Source organism: Capricornis sumatraensis, chromosome 1 (assembly GCF_032405125.1).
Source record: "Capricornis sumatraensis isolate serow.1 chromosome 1, serow.2, whole genome shotgun sequence".
Classification (NCBI taxonomy): domain Eukaryota; kingdom Metazoa; phylum Chordata; class Mammalia; order Artiodactyla; family Bovidae; genus Capricornis; species Capricornis sumatraensis.
The window spans coordinates 62,541,866-62,562,884 of record NC_091069.1 but is presented as its reverse complement, the minus strand read 5'-3'; the positions used below and the strand labels follow the sequence as shown (position 1 = coordinate 62,562,884).

The window sequence follows — 21,019 nt, the reverse complement described above, 5'->3', positions numbered from 1 at the left end:
TTCCTGGACCACCAAGATACTTGCCCATCATCTAGAATTCTGGGAAAAAGTAACCTCAGTAACTCACTAGGGAATTTCAGCATGCCTATCTCTTCCCTTCCCCTTCCCTCCACTTCAAGTTAGCAGCTCATGGAGTTCAAATTGGTTTTCTGTCAGAATCTACAGACCAATAAGCAGTTGGCACTTTACTCACTTAAGAAAGGGACTGCAAATGTAATTTTTAGATTTTCCTTAGACATCCCTCAAAGTAAGAAGTGCCTCAAATTCACTCTGCCTGAAAGTAAAAGCCTGTCTCACATGCTTTAAGATCTGGAACTGTCTATGGCCCTGATCTTCAGAGCAGACCTCTGGAAGTGCGTTTGAAAACAGTGCCACAAGATCTACAGCCATGGCCAAGATTAAGGTTCAGGATCTTTGCGGCAAGAAGAAGGAGGAGCTGCTGGAACAGCTGGGGGACCTGAAGGTGGAGGTTTCTCAGCTGCCTGTGGCTGAAGTGACAGGTGGCATGGCTTCCAAACTCTCCAAGATCTGAGTTGTTCATAAATCCATTGCCATCATTAACCAGACTCAGAAATAAAAATTCTATAAGGGCACGAAGTACAAGCTCCTGGATCTGCGGCCCAAGAAAACATGTCCCGTGTGCCGCTGACTCAACAAGCATGAAGAGAACCTTAAAGACCAAGAAACAGAGAGGAAGGAGTGGCTGTACCTACTCCGGAAGTACACATCTGAGCATCCAGGGGGCAATGAAACAACGAACTGGCGAAAAGGAAAAGAACATAGTGCCACAGTCTGACCTCTCTGACTTAAGACATAGATTTTAGATTCAAAAGGCTTGTTCATGCATGGCAATTAGTTTTCAAAGCTTCATGGAGTAAAGGTTAGTCCCCATGGAGATGCAGAATGGAGAGTCCAATGTTTTTGTGGCAGGGCTGCTGCTCATGGAGTGCTGGATGTTGCATCAGTGACTAAGCCACTTCTTACCTTTACTCAGTAGGAGCCAGGCACTGAGGGGACCAGAGGGCTCACAGGATGAGGATGAGACAGTACATCCTACATTCTGGGATAACAACAGTTAACATCTTTGAACATGGGCTATATGCCAAACATCTTTGGGCTTACTTTGCACATGTTATTTCTTATTTTCACAATCACTCCATTTGGTAGATGTTCATCACCCCATTTTACAGATGAGGAAAGGATCTCAGAGAAGTGAGCAGTCCAGTGTCACACAACTATCAGTGGAGTTGGGATTTAAACCCACTTTTCAGGACTCTACAACTCATTCTTTTCCCATTGTCCTATGTGGCCTCTCAAGAATAGTATCCATCTTGGAAGATGGATGACAAGGAGAAGGCAGCTGGGAATGGATCTTGCAGGGTTCCTAGTGAGATCTGAAGTTTAGAAAAATGATAGGCTTGCCAATAAGGCAACAATGATAATTATTCTCAAGACTCTACACATGGACATCACCAGATGGTTAACACCGAAATCAGATTGATTATATTCTTTGCAGCCAAAGATGGAGAAGCTCTACACAGTCAGCAAAAACAAGACCAGGAGCTGACTGTGACTCAGATCATGAACTCCTTATACCAAATTCAGACTTAAATTGAAGAAAGTAGGGGAAACCACTAGACCATTCAGGTATGACCTAAATCAAATCCCTTATGATTATACAGTGGAAGTGAGAAATAGATTTAAGGGACTAAATCTGATAGACAGAGTGCCTGATGAACTATGGATGGAGGTTCGTGACATTGTACAGGAGACAGAGATCAAGACCATCCCCATGGAAAAGAAATGCAAAAAAGCAAAATGGCTGTCTGAGGAGGACTTACAAATAGCTGTGACAAGAAGAGAAGCCAAAAGCAAAAGGAGAAAAGGAAAGATAGAAGCATCTGAATGCAGAGTTCCAAAGAAGAGCAAGGAGAGAAAAGAAAGCCTTCCTCAGTGATCAGTGCAAAGAAATAGAGGGAAACGAGACAATGGGAAAGACTAGAGATCTCTTCAAGAAAATTATAGATACCAAGGGAAGAGTTCATGCAAAAATGGGCTCGATAAAGGACAGAAATGGTATGGACCTAACAGAAGAAGAAGATATTAAGAAGAGGTGGCAAGAACACACGGAAGAACTCTACAAAAAAGATCTTCACAACCCAGATAATCATGATGGTGTGATCACTCATCTAGAGCCAGACATCCTGGAATGTGAAGTCAAGTGGGCCTTAGGAAGCATCACTATGAACAAAGCTAGTGGAGGTGATGGAATTCCAGTGGAGCTATTTCAAGTCCTGAAAAATGATGTTGTGAAAGTGCTGCACTCAATATGCCAGCAAATTTGGAAAACTCAGCAGTGCCACAGAACTGGAAAAGAGCAGTTTTCATTCCAATCCCTAAGAAAGGCAATGCCATAGAATGCTCAAACTACCACAATTGTACTCATCTCACATGCTAGGAAAGTAATGCTCAAAATTCTCCAAGCCAGGCTTCAGCAATACGTGAACCGTGAACTTCCGGATGTTCAAGCTGGTTTTAGAAAAGGCAGAGGAACCAGAGATCAAGTTGCCAACATCTGCTGGATCACCGAATAAGCAATAGCGTTCCAGAAAAACATCTATTTCTGCTTTATCGACTATGCCAAAGCCTTTGACTGTGTAGATCACAACAGACTGTGGAAAATTCTGAAAGAGATGGGAATACCAGACCACCTGACCTGCCTCTTGAGAAACCTATATGCAGGTCAGGAAGCAACAGTTAGAACTGGACATGGAACAACAGACTGGTTCCAAATAGGAAAAGGAGTACGTCAAGGCTGTATATTGTCACCCTGCTTATTTAACTTATATGCAGAGTACATCATGTGAAATGCTGGGCTGGAAGAAGCACAAGCTGGAATCAAGATTGCCAGGAGAAATATCAATAACCTCAGATATGCTATGACACCACCCTTATGGCAAAAAGTGAAGAGGAGCTAAAAAGCCTCTTGATGAAAGTGAAAGAGGAGAGTGAAAAAAGTTGGCTTAAAGCTCAACATTCAGAAAACGAAGATCATGGCATCTGGTCCCATCACTTCATGGGAAATAGATGGGGAAACAGTGGAAACAATGTCAGAGTTCATTTTTGGGGGCTCCAAAATCACTGCAGATGGTGATTGCAGCCATGAAATTAAACGACGCTTACTCCTTGGAAGGAAAGTTATGACCAACCTAGATAGCATATTAAAAAGCAGAGATATTACTTTGCCAACAAAGGTCCATCTAGTCAAGGCTATGATTTTTCCAGTGGTCATGTATGGATGTGAGAGTTGGACTATGAAGAAAGCTGAGCGTGAAAGAATTGATGCTTCTAAACTGTGGTGTTGGAGAAGACTCTTGAGAGTCCCTTGAACTGCAAGGAGATCCAACCAGTCCATCCTAAAGGAGACCAGTCCTGGGTGTTCATTGGAAGGACTGATGCTGAGGCTGAAACTCCAATACTCTGGCCACCTCATGCAAAGAGTTGACTCATTGGAAAAGACCCTGATGCTGGGAGGGATTGGAGGCAGGAGGAGAAGGGGACGACAGAGGATGAGATAGCTGGACGGCATCACCGACTCGATGCACATGAGTTTGGATAGACTCCGGCAGTTGCTGATGGATAGGGAGGCCTGGCATGTTGCGATTCATGGGGTCACAAAGAGTCAGACGTGACTGAGTGACTGATCTGAACTGAACAGTCCCTTACAGAAAGAGTGGTGGAAGCCAAAGGCACAGAATAAATGTGACCGCTTCACTTCCTTGGTAGTGGGTGGGCTTCTTGTTAATTTGACATCCTCTTTCATGTCTCTGTAGTGTTGCCTCTGCTGCTTCCCTCCTTGGAGTTACCTTCAGCCCCAATTCTGCTCCCCTTAGAGAAAGGCTGACCATCTCCTCTGAGCAAGAAGACCTTTCCTCATGGGTCCTCTAATATGCAGGTGGAGTTAGGCACTCTCTCATCTGTGTCCCCATTGTTCTTGTGCAGGCCCTAGAACAGCATGCATTATTCAAAGCACAATCATTGTTTAGGCCTGGGGCTGAATGCGATGGCAGGGGAGTTATTTTTTACACAAGACAATAGCAAATGCCAGGAATGTTCAGAGCCCCAACCATTCAAGAACAGGGAGATCTGAAGGGAGTCTACATGGCCCAAAGGCAGTTATGTTAGGGGATGAAGCTTGAGCCGGGAACCTGGAACCTGGAGAGGATTAGAGAAACAAGCACTAGCAAGTGAAGCTGGAAGATGCAGTATCTAGTGAGGGCCCTGCCTGTAGATGGCTGGTCCTCAGTAAGCAGGTGATAAACTGGAGAGGAACTAATAAAACATGATGAACAGCCTTTCTTAGGTCAAATCTGAGGCTGTATGTGTCACAGGCAGCTGCTAAAGTGAAACTGGAGTCATAATTCTCCCAAGAACTCATCATATTTTTGAAACTTCCCCCTGAGTTTCCCGAATGACTTCCCCACAGGTTTGGACCACTTGAATTGATAAGCCACACCAACCATCCTGGCCAGCCACACTCTGAGAAACACTTCCCTCTCTAGGTGCCTGCATGCACAGCTGGAAATAGCCGAACCAAAATGACAGTTCAGTATAACTCAGCTGCCTCCTTTGGGAGCCAGCCCTTACTCCTGGTCATAAATCTAATTGTGCCCAACACCCGCTTTGTTTTTCTGGAAGTTGGGATTTCTTCGGTTAAGCCTCCAGGTCTTCCCTATTTCTGCATTTAATGGATTCATTTATTTTTCAGTTAGCAGGTTTTAGGGCTGGTTAATGAGTGGTAGGGTTCTCTTTAACTGCCCAAGTGGGCCAAACTCAGACACTTTTCTTGTTATTTCCAGCTTTCAAGTCCCGAGTGTCTGTTTCAGTCTCTCCTCAACTCTGGAAATTGCCTTCCTTAGTACAGTTCCAATCTGGGGAAATTGCTGCAGTACAGTGACATATAGGCCTCAGGTTTTGTTTTGTTTATTCACTATCTTCCCTTGGACAGTTGTTTCAAGACGAGCTTATTCTTTTTTAAAAGAAATCTGTGTTGAAGTGTCAGGGAGAGAGATTTACTTTTAAACATAGTTTCTTATCTGGGATTTGTCTGAAACTTTTGGTAGATTTCGGGGTGGGGGTTGGTTATGAATCCCAGAGAGATTTGCCAGAGGCTGTTTCAACATTCTTCGGGTGAAGCTGTTGTAAAGAGCTGCCAGGAGGGAACACTAATGAAAGGGAACTTAGAAGCCTTGCTTGGTGATTGGCACCTGGGAAATTTTCAGCCTAAAGCAAATGAGTATGGGATCTGTGTGGCAATAACAGGAATCTACAGTGACTCAACGGCTGACTCTGTTCCCAGTAGCTCCTTGTGGTAATGACATCCCAGCTGCTTTATGGAATCATGAATCACAGAAAGTTTAACCCATAGGATCTCTGTATCGTTGATCCTGTTTGTGACGCCAATTGTCTTGCTATTCACACTGTCTGCACTGTTTGCTGAACCCAGGGTAGGCAAGGTGCGAGCTAAGAGGCTGGAAGGAGACTTGAGGAGCCAAACTGCAGACACGTTTATTCTCTTCTGGCTGGCACAGCAGCCGTAGCAATGTTCACACTGTTCACAATGTTCTCTCCTCTCATGGCTGACCACACAGACACAGCCCTGATGCAGCCGTGATGCTGACACTTTTTAGGTGGATCTCACATGTACGTACAGCACACAACCCGTGACCAAGCAAGAACCTCATAACACGCATGTGCAGCGCTATACGTGATCTCAGCTGTTATATAAACCTCATGATGTGCATGCACAGCGCTATAAACGAGCTCAGCTGTTCTATGGTCATTATTCACAAAACGTAGGGCGAGAGAGCCTGAACACACTGTCTTGGCTAATTTGCTCTCTCCGCACAATCTCCTTATGTGTTTTCCCACCATCCTTTGATCTTCCATCCATTGATCTTCTAGCTATCCTCTATCTATCCATCCAATAAACTAAGGCTGACCACTTACTGTGAGGCAGGCACTGGCCTAGGTACTAGGGTGGCAGGAGGAACGATTAGACACAGCACCAATGAATAACTGCAGGTCATCTTTGCACATTTCACAGTAAGGATTCTTGTGTGGTAGAGGCCAAAAGACAGTGGGGAGGCGATAGAGAATAATTCACAGAAACCTCAGCATGCCATGCCTGGGTAGTTCACAGAGTGGTTGTTAACTCCCTGTCCCCTGCTGAATCTCTAAAGCTTGGGCACAACACTGCCTCCTCAACCTCTGCTCCTTCCTGTGAAGTCACAGCTTTCATCCTACTTTTACATGGGGTCTAGGCAGTGGGTAGCATTAGGGAGTCTGAGGTGCTTCCATCTCAGGTGAGATTAGAGAGACAAGTTCAGGTGGGGAGGCAGTGTGCCTTCATCTGTGTGCCGTTGCTGGGCTTCCCAGGTGGCTCTGCTGCTGCTAAGTCACTTCAGTCGTGTCCGACTCTGTACGACCCCATAGACGGCAGCCCACCAGGCTCCCCGTCCCTGGGATTCTCCAGGCAAGAACACTGGAGTGGGTTGCCATTTCCTTCTCCAATGCATGAAAGGAAAAGTGAAAGTGAAGTCGCTCAGTCATGTCTGACTCTTAGTGACCCCGTGGACTGGAGCCTACCAAGCTCCTTCATCCATGGGATTTTCCAGGCAAGAGTACTGGAGTGGGGTGCCATTGCCTTCTCCATCTCAGGTGGCTCACTGGTAAAGAATTCACCTGCCAATGCAGGAGGTGCAGGAGACTAGGGTTTGGTCCCTGGGTCAGGAAGATCCCGTGGAGGAGAAAATGGCAACCCATTTCAGTATCGTTGCCTGGGAAAATCCCATGGACAGAGGAGCCTGGCAGGCTATAATCCATGGGGTTGTAAAGAGCTCGACGCAACTGAGGACATTAGTTTGCTAGGGCTGCTGTAACAGAGCACCACAACCTGGGTGGCTTAAACAACAGAAATTTATTTATTTTTATTTTTTAAATTTAAATTTATTTATTTTAATTGGAGGCTAATTGCTTTACATTATTGTATTAGTTTTGCCATACATCAACATTATTGTTTCATAGTTCTGGAGGCTAGAAATCCAAGATGAAAGTGTCAGTAGGATTAATTCCTTCTGAGGATTGTGAGAGAGAATCTGTTTCAGATTCATATGAAATCTGTGCCATTTTTAATCTGGTTTCTGGTGGTTAGCTGATAATCTTTGGCTGCTCTTGGCTTTTAGACGGGCTTCCCTGGTAGCTCAGATGGCAAAGAATCTGCCTGCAATGCAGGAGACCCAGGTTCAGTCTCTGGGTTGAGAAGAGCCGCTGGAGAAGGGCATGGCAACCCGCTCCAGTATTCTTGCCTAGAGAATTCTATGGGCAGAGGAACCTGGGAGGCTACAGTGCGTGGGGTTACAAAGAGTCACACATGACTAAGTGAATCTCTGTCTTCATTTCCACATGGCATTCTCCCTGTGTGTGTCTCTGGGTCTAAATTTTCCCTTTTAATAAGGGTACCAGTCATATTGAATAGACTTTAATGACTTAACTAATTATATCTACAGTGACTCTATTTCCAAATAAGGTCACATTCTACAGTACTGGGGGTTAGATTTTGGTACATAAATTTTAGGGAGACACAGTTCTGCTCATAACCTCTTGTTTCTGACTTTACCCTCTTCTTGCCATCAGCAGTGCCTGTAAAAAGGAAGCCAGAGTGATTGGTGCTGGAGAGCAGTATGGCTTGTAGATGTCTCATGGGCAGCTGCAGAAGCAAGAAACAGCAGTTAGTGGGTGCCTGGGATTTGGTCCTCTATGCATTTGTGCTCAGAAATAGCAGGAACTGTAGGGAAAGAAAACCCAAGCATGCAGCCCTTTAGCTGCATGGGATAGAGTTACCAGAGGAACTCTGGGTGCAGGTTGCTCCTAGGAGTCAGATAAGGCAATCCCTGGGACCTGAGGGAAAGGGGACAATAGGGATCAAGGATCAGAGTTCTGTGAATGACTTGGTGTTCATGCATGCTACCATCCAGAATTTGCTGAGATTCTCTTAATCACCTCTTTGAAATATAGGTGCATTTAATTAAAAAGCATAATAATAGTGGAGCATTGCAACAGAGTACTTGTAAAGTTTGATAGATAATTTGTAAAAAGAAAAAAGGGGACATTTGCCTTACCAAATACTAGAATTTAAGATAAAATTGTCATCAAAATAATATGTTTTTGCATATGAATGAATTTCTCAATGAAATAGACTAGATTTCAGGAATGGACACAGTATGTTTACATACTTAAAATTTGATAAAGGTGATATTTCAGTTCAGAGGGAAGATTATGATTCATTCAAGAAATGATGTTGACCTAATTGGTTCTCCATCTGAAGGGAAAAAGTGAGGTAGATACCATCTCATGCTGTATCCAGCAATAAATCCAGATGGGTTTGGGTTCAAGAGCTAACTGTAAGTAAACAGATAAACACATATATTAAATATTTGAAGAAAATTTAGTGGGAAATTAATTTTCCAAATTTGTATAACTTTGCAGTATTTTAAAATATTTTTATTAATTTTAATAATTTAATAATTTTATTAATAAAATAAAGGGATTAAAAAATAATTTTGAAATCTGAAAAACTACAAAGGGAGAAAGAAAAGGATATGTGGTCTTACGTATTTTTTTTTTCAAATTTTAAGGAAAAAGCCACCATAAAGTCAAAGGACAAACTGTAGGCTCAGATGAACATGGGGGAAAATATGAACAGGCACCTCACAGAAAAGGAAATAAAGTTTTCAATGGCTCTAAGTAAGAAGGATTAACCAGAGACAGTCAAATTTAATTATTTAGAGAGTTCCTTGGAGGTCTAATGGTTAGGGTTTGGATCTTTCGCAGCTGTGGCCCAGATTTGTTCCCTGGTTGAGGAGCTGAGGTTCCACAAGCCACAGCGTGGCCAAAACAAAAAAAATTAATCATTTATTCATTACACTGGCAAAAATTAAAAAGACCAGTGACATCTTGTGCTAGAGGGAATGCAGGGAAATGAGCACTTATTATACCTTGCTGGTAGGACTGTGAACTGTTGAAACCTCCAGGGAAAACTAATCTGGTAATGTTTATTAAAGTCCACAGACTCAGCAACCCTGTTTTTTGCTTTAATCATTTAATACCATTAAATCCATTATGTAACTTTTATTTGTTTATTGAAGTATAGTTGATTTACAATGCTGCATTAGTTTCAGGTGTACAGGAAAGTGATTTAGTTTTGTATATATATGTATTATATATATTATTTTTTAGATTCTTTTCCCTTATAGGTTGTTGCAAAATATTGAACATAGTTCTCTGTGCTATACAGTAAGCCCTGGTTGGTTATTTATTACATATATAGTAGTATGTTGGAGAAGGAAATGGCAACCCACTCTAGCATTCTTGCCTGGGAAATCCCTTGGATAGAGGAGCCTGGCAGGCTACAGTCCTTGGGGTTGCAAACAGTTGGACACAACCAAGTGACTAACACTCACGGAGAAGAAAGGGCTTCCCTGGTGCCCTAGATAGTAAAGAATCCACCAGCAATGTGGGTGACCTGGTTTCTATCCCTATGTTGGGAAGATCCTCTGGAGGAGAGAATGGCAACCCACTCCAGTATTCTTGCGAGGAGAATCCCCATGGACAGAGGAGTCTGGTAGGCTATAGTTCATGGGGTTGCAAAGAGTTGGACATGACTGAGCAACTAAACACACACACATAGGAGTGTGTATATGTTAATAGCAGACTTCTAATTTATCCCTCCCCCTACTTTCCCCTTTGGTAACCGTAAGTTTGTTTCCTATGTCTGTGGATCTATTTCTGTTCTGTTATATAAATTTATTTGCATAATTTTTCCACATACAAGTAATATCATATATTTTTCTTTCTCTGTTGGATTACTTCACTTAGTATGATAATCTCTAGGTTGATCTATGTTGCTACAAATAGCATTATTTCATTTTTATGGCTGAATAATATTCCATTGTGTGTGTGTGTGTGTGTGTGTGTGTGCACGCGTGTGGGTGTGTATGATATCTTCTTTATCCACTCATCTGTCAATGGACTTTTAGGTTGCTTCCATGTCTTGGTCATTATAAATAGTACTTCAATGAACATTGGGGTGCAATTTCAAATTATTATGGTTTCCTCTGGATACATGCCAAGGAGTGTGATTGCAGGATCACATGGTAGTCTGTTTTTAGGTGTTTTTTTTTAATTTTTATTTTTACTTTATTTTACTTTATAATACTGTATTGGTTTTGCCATACATTGACATGAATCCACCACGGGTGTACATGCGTTCCCAAACATGAACCGCCCTCCCACCTCCCTCCCCATAGTCTGCAAGCAATAAATGCTGGAGAGGGTGTGGAGAAAAGGGAACCCTCCTACACTGTTGGTGGGAATGCAAACTAGTATAGCCACTATGGAGAACAGTGTGGAGATTCCTTAAAAAATTGCAAATAAAACTGCCTTATGACCCAGCAATCCCACTGCTGGGCATATACACCGAGGAAACTAGAATTGAAAGAAACACATGTTTTTAGTTTTTTAAGGAACCTCCATACTGTTCTTCATAGTGACTGAACCAATTTACATTCCTACCAACAGTGTAAGAGGATTTCTTTTTCTTCACACTCTCTCTAGCATTTATTATTGTAGACTTTTTGATGATAGCCATTCTGACCTGTGTGAGGTGATAACTTATTGTTGTTTTGATTTGCACTTCTCTAGTAATTAGCAATGTTGAGCATCTTTTCATAACCTGCTGTTTATCTGTAAGTCTTCTTTGATCTGCCCATTTTTTTGACTGGGTTGTTGGTCTTTTTTATATTGAGCTGTATGAGCTGTTTATCTTTTGGAAGTTAATCTCTTGTTGGTCACATGGTTTCAGCAGCCCCACTTTAAGCTGTTCTTCCAGTGAGATATAAAAGTACTTGTACCTAAGAATGTATAACAGGGGTACTTGTGGCAGCACTGTTTGCTGTGGCAAAATACTGGACAATGCACTAGAATCTGTCAATGATAAAATGGCCAAATAAACACCATGTCTCCATTCTGTAGGATGTTATGTGACTATCACAAAGAAGTAAATTAGATTTATCAACATATTCACATGGAAAAATGTTACTATATTAAGTGCAAAAGCAAGTTTTCAAATGTACATACCATAATTGCATTTTTGTAGAAAAGTTAATAAGCAAATAAAACACAATACTCATGCCTATTCTGTGTTTATATTTATAACATCTTGGAGAAGCATGGCTTAACAGCATAAATTGCCTCAGGGAATAGGAATAATGGAGTGATTTTTAACTTATCGTTTCTATACCTTGAGTTGTTCTGCTTTTTAGTAAGAATCATGTTTTTGCTTTTTTAATTAAAAGCAATTGGTTAAAGGCAATTTTCAAGGGGAAAAAAGAGACAAAGTGCTTAAAACATTTTTGTGACTCACTGGGCTCTCAGGTTAAAGTCCTTTAATGGACTCACAAGGCCCGTGGGATCTGATGTCTGCATACAATAACAGCCTTTCCCCCCTTTATTTTGCTGTTTCTCCTCTGTTTCCCAACTGTGCAGGACCAGGAGCCTTCTTAGCAGTATTCTTCCCTCTCTGCGTTCCTGGATCTCACTTCCCATGGGAATCCCTGAGACTGGCTTAAGTACCCACCTAACTGTTGCTACAGCTCCCTGTGCCTATGTCCCTAATGGGATTGCTGTAATTGTCTGTTGGTTTAGTTTTATTCCCACTGGATGGCAGGTACCATAAAGGGAGAAACAGCTTTTTTCATGGTGCCCTCTGTGCCTTGCCCAGCTCATTGTAGGTAATAAATACAATAAAAGTTTGCTGAATGAACAAAGGAAAGAAGAGCAAAATTAATGAATGAATGTCAAGCATTAGAGATACAAAGAAGAAAACATAATCTGCCCTCAAAATTGCATGGTGGAGAGACAGGCATGTAAACAGCACAGTTATAATAGAAAAGAATGATTATTGTTATAGGACAGAAGGACCATAAGCTACCTAAAATTGCCCAGAGAAAATCTGGAAGATTTCACCAGTGAGGAAACATTAAATTAGAGATCTAAAGTATAAACAGACATTTACTAGGAAAATAAGAGGATGGCGTGATTTTTCTGGCACAAGGACAAGCTCCAGCAAGGGCATAAAAGAGCATAACATATTCTGAAAAACCTCAATAGATTTAGCATTGCTTGAGTGTAAAGTTCAAGGTTGAGAAAAGAAGTATATGAAAGGTCATAAATGGAGGCAGTTTTATTGGAACCAATTCATTAATGAAGGTTCCTGCTTGGCCATGACCATGACTTTAGAGATTACATGGGGAACTACCAAGAAAGACTTTAAGAAGGGGTATGATATGAGAAGAGAAGGCAATGGCACCCCACTCCAATACTCTTGCCTGGAAAATCCCATGGATGGAGGACCCTGGTAGGCTGCAGTCCGTGGGGTTGCTAAGAGTCGGACACTACTGATCAACTTCACTTTCACGCTTTGGAGGAGGAAATGGCAACCCTACTCCAGTGTTCTTGTCTGGAGAATCCCAGGGACAGGGGAGCCTGGTGGTCTGCCATCTATGGGGTCACACAGAGTTGGACACGACTGAAGCAACTTAGCCACAGCAGCATGATATGAGAAGTTTTAGATCATACTGATAAGATTTGAAGTTTGGAGCAGGAGATGATTATCAGATAAAGGGAGACTGGCCAAGAGTGCAACAGAAAGGAGGTTATTACAACCTTCTGAAGGTGAAAGTCGCTCAGTTATGTCCAACTCTTTGTGACCCTGTGGACTATAACAGTCCATGGAATTCTCCAGGCCAGAATACTGGAGTGGGTAGCCTATCCCTTCCCCAGGGGGATCTTTTCAACCTAGAAATTGAACCGGGGCCTCTTGCATTGCAGGCAGATTCTTTACCAACTGAGCTATGAGAGAAGCCCACTACAACCTTCTACTAGAGAAGTAATCCGGGCTGAACCATAGCAGAGACTAGGCTTCATCTAGGAGGGATTGGTGAAGTACTAAGGGGGTCAAGTGCTTGATGGGCTGGAGTAGCCAAAAGTCCAAATGATGCCTCAAATTTCTGATTTGGCAACGTCAGAAATATTGCAATAAGAAACATCAGAGTATATGCAAATGTAAGAAAAGTAGAAAACAAATTCATTCTTGCCTGCATGGAGGGTATTCATTTCCTAGGGCTTGAGTTCTAAAAACTGTGTGGATCAAATCAATAGGAATTTATTCTCTTACAGTTCTGGAGGCTGGGAGGCCAAAAATCAAGATGTCAGCAGGGCCATGCTCCCTCTGAAGGCTATAGCAGAGAATTCTTCTTTTCTTGCCTCTTCCTAGCTTCCTGGTGGTTTCTCTCAATCTTCACTGTTACTGGGCTATGAGCTCCAGTCTCTGCCTCTGCCATCCATGAACTTCTCCCTATGTGTCTCTATTTCCATACAGCACTTTTCTTTTATTATAAAGACTGGCCATATTGATTAGGATCCACCCTACCAGCCTCGTATTAACCTGATTACACCTGCAAAGACCCTATTTCCAAATAAGGTCACATAGAGAGATGTGGGGAGTTAGGATTTCAACATATATTTGGGGGAGATGACATTCAACCCATTACACTGAGTTTAAAGGGTGGTGGGACTTTTGGTGGCAGTGTCCAGGAGGCCTCTAGATAGAGGATTTAGGGCAGAGGCCTGGATTGCATATCTTTAATTAGAATCTGGTGGTTCAGATGGTAAGGAATCTACCCACAGTGTGGGAGAACTGAGTTCCATCCCTGGGTTGGGAAGATCCCTTGGAGGAGGGCATGGCAACCCACTCTAGTATTCTCGCCTGGAGAATTACATGGACAGAGGAGCCTGGTGGGCTGCAGTCCATATGGTCACAAAGAGTTGGACATAACTGAGCAACTAAGCACGCACACCAGCAAAGTGACTGCAGAAGTGATCACAGCAAATACATAAGTGGCCTGGGAAAAGGAATCCTGGGGAAGGTTATGGAGCTGCAAGGGCCAGAGGATCCCATGCAAGACATGAATGAGAAGGGCCACAGGATGGACATCTTCAGGGGCTCCTGTGGATATGGCTGTGACAGGGCAGGCATGTGTCCATCCTTTGCTAATTGTCACCCACCAGAGCACTGGACTATTTCCTATAGCCTGGCTCTTTCATGCTTGAGTCTCTTCCCCCTGCTTGACATAGCTTTTCTCTCTTATTGCAGCCACCTTCCAAAAGTGTCAGTGGTGATGTTGTCAGGTCAACTGCCTTGCTAAACTCAGCACCACACTACAGCATTGGTAAAATAAACAAGGGCAGCTTGTTTGCATTTTGCATTCCTTCAGAAATAAGCTGAACATTTTATAATAAAACTGAGGAATTACACTTTACTGTATCACCAAAATATTCCCATATGGCCATAAAAGAGTTGCCAGGGTGTATCTAGTCTTTCCCTTTCATGAGCTTCTATTCCTAAGAGGCTGCAAAGCCAGATTTCAGTTATCAGAGAAAGTTGCTGATTCTAGAAAGTAGGACTGAAGGTCAGAGAGGACCAGAATAACTTAGCCAAGGGCATTTGAAAAGCATTCCTTTCAAATGTGGTAGTATGTGCTTTCTGTTAGGGCAGAGTCCTTGACTGTTCACTGCTATAGCTAGCAACTGGTAGGCTCATGGGAGATACTTGAGATACTCAAGAGATACCTCCAGGCTCTGGGCGGCCCAGGATGTGAGATGATTGTCAACACTGGGATCAGTAAATGGCTGCCCAGCACTGTTCAGCTAAAGTGGAGCTCCTACCTCCATACTGAGTGAGCAGGAGTGAGATGCTTCCAGCACTCTTCTTTTCCTTTCTGGGAAGGCCAGTTATCAGTGCTCAGGCTTACTGCGGGTTGGCAGTCCTGAGCCAAATCTTCCTTGCTCCAGCAAGATTCATTTTCTCTGACTCTGAAAACGATTGCATTTTGACAATAAAAATAATGACTACTATTGAGTGCCTGTTACAGATCAGGCTCTGCGCTGTGTGCTTTATATGTATTGTCTCAAGTAACACTTGCAACACTCTATGGGGTAGTGGAGTAGGTGCTTTTTCGTTTGTGTGTTTGAAGAAAAGTAAGCTTTTATTTTGTTGTTCCACAAATAAAGCTGGCTGAGTTGGTTGCTTTCTTGGTGATCATTCAAAGAAACCAAGTGCAGGTGTTATTATATCACCATTTGAAAACAAAAATGAAATTTAAAATGATGAAGTGACTTTATTCAAGTTCTCACACCTAGAATGTGGTGTTAGGTATGTCTGAATCCAGACTCTCTGGAAATATAGTCCCCTTCTTGAAGCCCTTCATTGTACACATGAGTTTTGTCAATCTCTTATTGAAATTTCTTGTATACTCATAGCAAGTTTAGCCCAAGAGGTGTGGCAAGAATGATGTGGACAGTTAGGAAGCCTTCAGGGAGGCTCCTGTCAAGTTCTAGGGATTAGAATACAACTTTGGCTTTGGGGAGAAAAATAGCGGTGAATTTAATAAGAAATGCAAAGGAGACTAGGTGCCAAGAGTCATAACTGCCTTGTAAGCTCTACATGTTTTTTTGGCTGAGTTCAGCTGTACAGGCCTACAAAGGGCATGGACTCACAGTCTGAGCTCCTTTTGTCAATTAGTGAATTACGCATTAGAACCAGTGATTCATAGCCTCTGGGGATTGATAGGGCCCCCAAGGATTATCCAATTTGACTCTGATTTCACAGGTGAGAAACCTGAGGTTCAAAATGCAGAGCAAGGACTATGGAGGTGAGTTCTTTACCACTGGCACCACCGGAGAAGCCCCATGGCAGATTTAAGATGGCCACAAATTCTTTGACACTTGTCCTACTGTGAGTGAGAACTATGTTCCTCCCCATGAATCTAGAGAGTCTCTATGACTGCTTAGCTGATAGAAAGCTGCCTAAGTGACACTGTGCCAGTTTTTGGACCCAGGCCTTAAGAGACTAGCAGCTTCCACTTCCTGCTCAGTGGACATGGATTCTTCAAATACAAATGCCATGCTGTGAAGAAGCCTAAATAGCCCCATGGAGAAACATATAAAGAGGAACTGAGGTCCCTGAAGTCAACAGTCTTTGATGACAGTGAGGATGTTGTGGCTAATTTGAAATGTAGCCTCTAGCTCGAGTCAAGTGCCTCCTGCTGAAAACTTATGGAACAAGAACAGCCATTTCTGCGTAGCTCTACCCCAAATGCCAATTTATAAGCAAATTAAGAGCTATTTTAAGGCACTGAGTTTTGGAATGGTTTGCTGGGCAGCAATAGATAATCAGAAGAAGGTGTTCTGACCCTCAACCAGTGTTCATTTCACTCTAGCGCACTAATGCTTGGGGCCTCCGTTTGGGTCATGGAGCCCACTCACCAGTCTCAGTGGTCTGTGAAGCTGGAAAAACTGGCTTATTACCCTGTATGAGGACTGCTGAATGACTGCAGATCTTCAGCAAAAGTCACCAAACCTAAGGATCATAAGAATCCCTGGCATCTGGGGCTTAAGTATACAGATTATTGAGGCTCATCCCAGTCATATATTGAATCATAATCCTTAAATGTGTGACATTTCTAGTTTTTAAAGCTTCCCCAAGTGATTCTGATGATCAGTCAGCTTTGGGAACCACCAATTAAGATTTGTTGATGTTCAGTCACTAAGTCATGTCCGACTATTTGCGACCCCATGGCATGCCGGGCACCTCTGTCCTCCACTCTCACCCAGAATTTGCTCACATGCATGTCCACCGAGTCGCTAATGCTATCTAACTATCACATCTTCTGCCCTCCTCTTCTCCTTTTGCCTTCAAACTTCCCAGCATTGGGATCTTTTCCAATGAGTCAGCTCTTTGCATCAGGTGGTCAGCATCAGTCCCTCCAATGAATTTTCAGGACTGATTTCCTTTAGGATTGACTGGTTTGATCTCCTTGCAGTCCAAGGGACTGGCAAGAGTCTTTTCCAATACCACAGTTCAAAAGCATCAATTCTTTAGTGCTCAGCTTTCTTTATGGTCCAACTTTAACATCCATATACGACTACTGGAAAAACTGTAGTTTGACTATATGGATCTTTGTCAGCAAAGTGATGTCTCTACTTATAATATGCTTTCTATGTTTGTTATTGCTTTCCTTCCAAGGGGACTTCCCTGGTGGCTCAGCTTGTAAAGAATCCACCTGCAATGCAGAAGACCTGGGTTCGATCCCTGGGTTGGGAAGATCCTCTGGAGAATGAAAAGGCTACCCACTTCAGCATTCTGGTCTGGAGAATTCCATGGACTATACAGTCCATGGGGTCCCAAAGAGTCACATGACTGAGCGACTTTCACTTTACTTCACTTCCTTCCAAGGAGCAGACTTCTTTTAATTGCATGGCTGCAGTCACTGTCTGCAGTGATTTTGGAGCCCAAGATATAAAATTCTCACTGCTTCTACTTTTTCTCCTTCTATTTGCCATGAAGTGATGGGACCAGATGCCATGGTCTTAGTCTCATGAATGTTTTAAGCTAGGTTTTTCTCTCTTCTCTTTCACCCTCATCAAGAGGCTGTTTAGGTCTTCACTTTCTACCATTAGAGTGGTATTATCTGCATATCTGAGGTTGTTGATATTTCTCCCTGCAGTCTTTATTCCAGCTTCATCCAGCCCAGCATTTCGCATGATGTACTCTGCATATAAGTTAAATAAGCAGGGTGACAGTATACAGTCTTGACGTACTCCATTCCCGGTTTTGAACCTGTCAGTTGTTCTATATATGGTTCTAACTGTTGTTCTTTGACCCACATACAGGTTTCTCAGGAGACAGGTAAGGTGGTCTGGTATTCTCATCTCTTTAAGAATTTTTCACACTTTGTTGTGATTCATAGAGTTAAAGGCTTTCACGTAGTCAATGAAGCAGACATAGACATTTTTCTTGAATTCCCTTCCTTTCTCTATGAGCCAAAGATGTTGGCAATTTGATCTCTGGTTCCTCTACCTTTTCAAAATACATCTTGTACATATGGAAATTCTATATTCACATACTCTTGAAGTCTGGCTTGAAGAATTTTGAGCATAACCTTACTGGCATGAGAAATGAACACAATTGTACAATAGTTTGAAAATTCTTTGGCATTGCCCATATATGGGATTGGAATGAAAACTGATCTTTTCCAATGCTGTGCTGTGGCTGCTGCTGAGTTTTTCAAATTTGCTGGTATATTGACTACAGTACTTTAATAGCATCATTTTTCAGAAGTTGAAATAGCTCACCTGGAATTCCATCACCTCCACTAGCTTTGTTTTAGTTATGTTTCTTTTTTTTTCTTTTTTTTAGTTATGCTTCTTAATGCCTACTTGATTTCACACTCTACTCACTAAATAAGTGACCACACCATCATAGTTATCTGGGTCATTAAGACCTTTTCTGTATAGTTCTTCTGTGTATTCTTGCAACCTCTTCTTAATCTCTTCTGCTTCTTTTAGAGCCTTACCATTTCTGTCCTTTATTGTGTCCATCATTGCATGAAATGTTACCTTGATAGCTCTAATTTTCCTGAAGAGAGATCTCTGTCTTTCCCATTCTATTGTTTTCCTCTACTTCTTTGCATTGTTCATTGAAGAAGGCCTTCTTATTTCTCCTTGCTAGTCTCTGGATCTCTGCATTCAGTTGGATATATCTTTTACTTTCTCCCTTGCTTTTTACTTCTCTTCTTTCCTCAGCTATTTATAAATCCTCCTCAGACAACCACTTTACCTTCTTGCATTTCTTTTTCTTTAAGTGAAAGTGAAGTTGCTCAGTCATGTCTGACTCTTTGCGACCCCATGGACTGTAGCCTATCAGGCTCCTGCGTCCATGGGATTTTCCAGGCAAGAGTGCTGGGGTGGATTGCCATTTCTCCAGGGGATCTTCCCGACCCAGGAATCGAACCCGGGTCTCCCACATTGCAGGCAGACGCTTTACCGTTTTAGTCTCTGCCTCCTGTGCAATGTTAGAACCTCTGCCCACAGTTCTTCAGGCACTCTGTCTAGCAGATCTAATTCCTTGAATCTGTTTGTCACCTGCACTGTATAATCATAAGGGATTTGATTTAGGGCAGACCTGAATGGCCTAGTGGTCTTCCCTACTTTCTTCAATTTAAGCCTGAATTTGGCAATAAGGAGCCGATGATATGAGCAATAGTCAGCTCCAGGTCTCACTTTTGCTGACTGCAGAGAGCTTCTCCATCTTTGTCTGCAAAGACTATAATCAGTCTGGTTTCTGTATTACCATATGATGATGATCATGTGCAGAATCATCTCGTGTGTTGGTGGAAAAGGGTGTTTGCTATAACCAACATCTTCTCTTGACAAAACTCTTAGTCTTTGCCCTGCTTTATTTTGTACTCAAGGCCAAACTTGCTTGTTACTCCAGGTATCTCTTGACTTCCTACTCTGACATTCCAATCCCCTATGATGAAAAGGATATCTTTCTTTGTTGTTAGTTCTGGAGGGTCTTACAGGTCTTCATAGAACTGTTCAACTTAGGCTTCTTCGGCATCAGTGGTTGAGGCATAGACTTGGATTACTGTGGTATTGAATGGTTTGCCTTGGAAACGGACCCATATTGCCTTGGAAATGAACCGATATTATTCAGTCATTTTTGAGATTGCACCCAAGTACTGCATTTCAGACTCTTTTGTTTACTGTGAGAGCTATTCCATTTCTTCTAAGGGATTCTTGCCATAGTAAATATAATGGTCACCTGAATTAAATTCTCCCATTGCCTTTCATTTTAGTTTACTGATTCCTAAGATGTTGATATTCACTCTTACCATCTCCTTGACCAGGTCCAATGTATCCTAATTCATGGACCCAAGATTTCAGATTCCTATGTAATATTGTTCTTTAGCTTTGGACTTCACTTTTATCACCATACACATTCACAACTGTGTGTCATTTCCACTTTGGCCTAGTCACTTTATTATTTGTGGAGCTCTTAGTAGTTGCCTTCCAGTCTTCCCCAGTGGCATATTGGACACTTTCCAACCCGAGGGGCTCATCTTTTGGTGTCATATCTTTTTGCCTTTTCATACTGTTCATGGGGTTCTCAGGGCAAGAATACCAGAGTGGTTTGCCATTCCCTCCTTCAGTAGACCACACTTTGTCAGAACTCTCCACTATGACACATTGTTTTGGGTGGCCTTGCATGGCATGGCTCATAGCTTCATTGAGTTACACAAGTCCCTTTGCATGACAATGCTGTGATCCATGAAGCAGAAAGTAAAAGTTACTTATTCTCTTAGAAGCTAGGTCCAGAACTGGCATGGCATTATTTCTGCTACATTTTATTTGTTAATCAGGCATAGTACCAGTCCAGACTCAAAATTAGGAGTAGAAAAATCTACCTCTAGATAGGGTAATTGACAAAGAATTTGCCATCACTTTTAAGCCACCACATTCCCCAATTTCCATTTCAAATATCTCCCACATCACTCAAGAAGATCCTATGAAGCAAAGCAAGTCTATTAGCATTTCCAAAATATGTCTGGTTCTTTCTCATCTCTCTGTCTAGAGCAAACCTATCCCTCTTTGTAAATTATGCCCTCAGATACCTCTACCCTCTGGGGGATTCTAGACAGTCAGGATTGGCCATTGATCAATGTCTCCTGTGAAGTTTCATGACAATACAGCCATCCATTGGTATCTGCCAGAGGTTGGTTTCAGGACACCTCACAGATATCAAAATATTCAGATATATGTCCCTTATATAAAAAGGTGTAGTATTTGCATATGATCATTGCATAGTCTCCTGTGTATTTTATCTCTGCTACTGCTAAGTCACTTCAGTCGTGTCCAACTCTGTGCGACCCCAGAGACGGCAGCCCACCAGGCTCCTCCATCCCTGGGATTCTCCAGGCAAGAACACTGGAGTGAGTTGCCATTTCCTTCTCCAATACATGAACGTGAAAGGTGAAAGTGAAGTCCCTCAGTTGTGTCC

At 42.4% G+C, this 21,019-nt stretch overlaps 1 pseudogene; it reads left to right on the top strand.

The window, feature by feature from the left end:
- The first annotated feature begins 388 nt into the window (after positions 1-388).
- LOC138075230 (large ribosomal subunit protein uL29 pseudogene) lies at positions 389-796 on the top strand (annotated as a pseudogene).
- The last annotated feature ends 20,223 nt before the right edge of the window (positions 797-21,019 follow it).